The sequence below is a fragment of the Trichechus manatus genome, unplaced genomic scaffold (assembly GCF_000243295.1).
Source record: "Trichechus manatus latirostris isolate Lorelei unplaced genomic scaffold, TriManLat1.0 scaffold00019, whole genome shotgun sequence".
In the NCBI taxonomy this organism is placed as follows: domain Eukaryota; kingdom Metazoa; phylum Chordata; class Mammalia; order Sirenia; family Trichechidae; genus Trichechus; species Trichechus manatus.
In genome coordinates, this window is record NW_004443955.1 from 14,467,761 (window position 1) to 14,472,866 (window position 5,106).

Sequence of the window (5,106 nt, forward strand, 5' to 3'; positions counted from 1 at the left end):
TTCTGACTCGTAATAACCCTGTAGGACAGAGTAGAACTGCCCCATAGAGTTTCCATGGAGCGGCTAGTGAATTCAAACTGCCAACCTTTTGGTTAGCAGCCAAACTCTTAACCAGCGCACCACCAGGGCTCCTGGCACATAGTAGTACACCATAAAAGTGGACTCGAACTGCCGAACTTTTGGTTAGTAGCCATAGCTCTTAACCACTACACCACCAAGGTTTCCCCTCCTCCTCTAGCCCCTGAAGAAAGAGCTCGGCTCAGAGCAAAGCAGGCACCTGGGACTACCAGAAGCTGGGAGAGACAAGAAAGGCTCTTCCACTTGAGCCTTTGGAGAGAGCATGGCCCTGCCCATGCCCTGATTTCAGGTATCTAGCCTCCAGAGCTATGAGACAATAAATTTCCATTCTTATAAGCCACCCAGTTTGTTGTATTTTGTTATGGTAGCCCTAGGGAACAAATGCACTTGCCTTTGGGTCTTATCTCTGAAGGCTCCTATTAAAATGTAGGTATGCTACCTGACCAGGCTAGCACATTAACCTGTGGGTTGGTTAGTGCCTCCTGCCTCATTGCGCTCAGTTGATTTGAGATGTGGGCATGTGTCGTTTTCTTTTTGGCTGCCTGGCATCCCACCCTCTTCCTTGCCGGGGGCTTCCCCACCATGGGGATCTCACTGGCTGGGTACACCAGCCCTCCAGAACCGATGTTAAAATTCTCAGGAATCTTTTGAGCTGGGTTTTAAATAGTTGACAGCTTAAAATTTGTCATGGTGGGAGTATTTACACCACAGAAGTCAGCAAATGCTACAGATCAGGGTTTCTCCCCAGGAGAGCAGGTTGTTACGTCCGGGCACACCACTAGCCACACCACTTGGGTTTAGCCAAGTCATCCCATTGGAGGCTTTGAGTCTCAGGCAAGTGAGCCAAGACAAAGGGACAGACAGAATCCATTCACTGCAGCAGCATCTGGTCATATTGGGGTGTCTGCTGGGGTGTCTGCTGGGGTGGCAGCAATGACCAAAGGTGCCAGAGCCACCTGCCTCTCCCTGGCATGACCTTGGCCAAGTCTTCCTCCTACCTGATCTCCTTTGTTCCTGCCCAATTTCCAAGCCTCCTTCTCCTGCCTTCCCATTAATCCCAAGACCTCCCCTTTTCTGCTTGTTGTAGCCAGAGCCAGCTCCTGCGGAGGGGATCTGCCCTATATGGGTGATGAATCACGTGGTAGACACGAATGAGAGGAAGCTCTTCTTCTGACTTCTCAAGGGCAAGGGCTGCTTCAGCCCTGGGCTCATTCATTTAGCAAACTTTTATGGTGCACTACTGTGTGCCAGGAGCCCTGGTGGCACTATGGTTAAGCATTTGGCTGCTAACCAAAAGCTCGGCAGTTCAAATTCACCAGCCGCTCCATGGAAACAAGATGGGGCAGTTCCACTCTGTCCTATAGGGTCGCTATGAGTCGGAATGGACTCGAAGGCAATGGGTTTGGTTTTTTTCAGGACTGTGTGCCTGGCACTGTCCTAGTGCCAGGATGTGGAGCTGAATAGAACAGGCACATCCCTGTCCCCAAGGAACTTCCTCTCTGGCAAATAAAAGGCAGACATCAAACAACTAATTATGCAATTAAATCTTCTGCAAATGCTTCCATTATCATTGGTTCATACCAGTCTATCTGTGAATAGTTGAACCCTGCAATGAGTAAAGTACTGTGCAAGGTACAAAGGGGCATACAGGAAAAAGTTCATTGTACAATCCGTCTCCCTTCCTCGAGCTTACAGTTTAGCTGGTGACAGAGGTATCATCACACACGGTGGTATCTGATGACACACATTCCCTCCCATAGGGAGCATTAGAAGCTGTAATTCCCAGCTTTGGGGATCAGGGAAGGTTTTGTGGAGAAAGTGGAATTTCAGCAGAGCCTTGACAGTGGTGAATATAAAAAAATTAAAAAAGAAAAAAAACCTATTGCCATCAAGAAGATTTCAACTCATAACAACTCCATAGGACAGAGTAGAACTGCTCCATAGGGTTTCCAAGGAGGGGCTGGTGGATTTGAACTGTCAACCATTTGGTTAGCAGCCAAGCTCTTAACCACTGTGCCACCATATATCACTATGGCTGGTAACCCAAAGGTTGGCAGTTCAAACCTATCCGGTGGCTCCTCAGAAGAAAGGCCTGGCAATCTGCTTCCACAAAGATTACAACCAAGGAAACCCTATGGAGCAGTTCTACTCTGTAACACGTGCGGCTGCCAAGAGCTAGAATAAACTCCACAGTGCTAGACAAATATATATATGTCATGGATTGAATTGTGACCCCTCAAAATATGTGTCAACTTGGCTAGGCCATGATTCCCAGTATTGTGTGGTTGTCCTCCATTTTGTGATGTGATGTAATTATCCTACCTGTTGTAAATCCTAATCTCTATGATATTAATGAGGCAAGATCAGAGGCAGTTATATTAATGAGGTAAGACATAATCTACAGGATTAGGTTGTATCTTGAGTCAATCTCTTTTGAGATATAAAAGAGACAACTGGGCAGAGAGGAGAAGGACCTCATTACCACCAAGCAAGAAGAGCCAGGAGCAGAGCTTGTCCTTTGGTACCAGGGTCCCTGTGCTAAGAAACTCCTAGACCAGGGGAAAATTGATGACAAGGACCTTCCCCAAGAGCTGACAGAGAGAGAAAGCCTTCCCCTGGAGCTGGTGCCCTGAATTCAGACTTCTAGCCCCCTAGACTTGAGAGAATAAACTTGTGTTTGTTAAAGCCATCCACTTGTGGTATTTCTGTTACAGCAGCACTAGATAACTAAGACTATATATACACGCTCTCTGTACATATGTATACACACTATATATATACACACTATATATATCAGGTAAATATATGTTATTTCCTTTATGCCATTATGCCCTCTCTTGTATTAGAAAATAGCTTTTTTAAATTAGAAAACAATATACATGCATTTTCTACTGAGTTCAACAATACAGAAAACACACCTGTGAAAATCGGCCACCTAGAATTCTGCTGCCCAAAGATGACCACAGTTAGCCCTGAGCACCCTTCCACACAGTCCAGGATCCTATTATGCACGCTGTATGCTATCAGCTGTTTTCACTCACCAATATGTCATGCACATTTTTTCATGCCAATTATTCTCAATCTACACTACCGTTTAAGTGGCTGGAGAGTATTCCATTATATGGATGTACTGTAATCAAATCCCCATCAATAAACATTTAGTGCTGTGGTCAAGAGCACAGGCTCTGCAGCCCCACTGCCCATATAAAACCTGGCTCAGCCACTCACCACCACCGGGGTGATGTAGGGCGCAAACCTGACCTTTCTGAATGCCTGTTCCTCGTCTGTAAAATGGTGGTGTTAATACTCACAGAGTCCCTGGGTGGTGCAAATAGTTAATGTGCCCAGCCGCTAACAGAAAATTTGGAGGTTCGTGTCTATCCAGGGTCATCTCAGAAGAAAGGCCTGGTGATCCACTTCCAAGAAAATCAGCCATTGAAAACCCTTTGGAGCACAGTTCTGCTGTGACATACACGGGGTCGCCATGAGTTGGAGTCAACTGGACAGCAACTGCTTTTTAATAATACTCACTGCATACACATGTTGTCGAGATATTTGTAAAATATTTGGGACCGTTTCTAGCACATAGAGAATGCTCAGCTAATGGCAACTGTTATTACTATTACAAGCAGGGTTGTGACCATCATGCAGTGTCCACCTTTGTGCACTTTTCCCATCATCTATTTAGGAAAAACACCTAAAAGCGCAATTAACTGGTCAAAGGTATACACATTTAAAATCCCGACAAATATCATCCTCCAATTGCCCTGCAGAATGAACCAACGGCTGGCGGGCAGAGGACACTCCTTGTGTGGAGAGGGGATACCTGCCCGTCACAAGTCCTCCGTCCCACACCCCCACTTTTCCAAGGAGGAGAGCAAAGCCAGCGAGGTTAGTGACTTGCTCCATCTTCTGGAATATAAAGCAGAAGGAAAATTCACCAAGTCACAACTCTCTTACTTTGATTTTGACAATGAAAGCTAGAGTTGAGGCCATGTTAGAAAATATAGGTCACATCTCGGTTTCTGTGGTTACCAAACACTGTAAACCACCAGTGACTTCCTCCCTCGGGGGGTGATGCCAGGGTTCCGAGGCCTGGCAGCCAGGCCTGGCCACCCTGGTATGCGCCCCTCGCCCCGCCGGGATCCCTGCTCCTCACGGGGCGCCGGAGGGTCTGCAGAGCGTCGGGGACATAGCTCAAGGGGCCGGGGGTCGCGCGGGCACCCTGGCGTTCACTTCTTTGGAAGGCTTGGCGGTGCGGCCCCCGAGGCCCCCGAGGCCCCCGAGCAGGCCCTGCGCCCAGGCGGCCCGGCCCTCCGGCGTCGCGGCTGCAGGCAGCGCCCCGCCCGGGCACAGGCCGGGCCGCCGCCGCGGGAACAATGTGGTCGGTTGTTTTGCCGACTGTCAGCCTCGTTCCTGGATCCTCCTTTCCACGCCCCTTGGCCTAACCGCCGGAGGCCCAGCCTGGAGAGGGAAGAGCCCCCTTATTTGGTCTTGGAAAGAAAGGGGAAAGGTTATCCTCAGATGCCTGCGGCGTTGGGTCATCGGCCCGCAGTTGTTTGCCAGGCCCGAGGGCGCAATGCCATCTTCCGCCAGTAGGTGGCGGTGCCGGTCAACGCCTCGCGGCGCTGCCCGAACTGGTAAACAACCCTGCAGGTTCCGGGGCCGTCTGGGATGGTGGTGGTGGGGTGGTGGTTCTTTTGTGTGTGTGTGTGTGCAAGGGGCGGGGTGGCGGTGGGGGTTGGATGGAGGGACGGGGCAGAGGAAGGGGAGAAGAGATGGGAAAAGAGGAAAACAAAGCCCTTTTAATGGGAAACTCAAGCTTTCAAAAGGGAAATCTGCTTGGGTTTGAGGATGTGACACTGCCTTGTCGATTTCGCGTGAACCATTTGCGAGTGCGCGATGGGGTGCAGGAATCAGTTTTAAAGTCATCCGAGCAGTTTGGATGCAAGTTCCTTGTGGTACATGAGTAAGGTGGAGATTAGTGCCAACCTGGGGGTTTCCTTTCTTTCTCCCGCCCCCCACCCC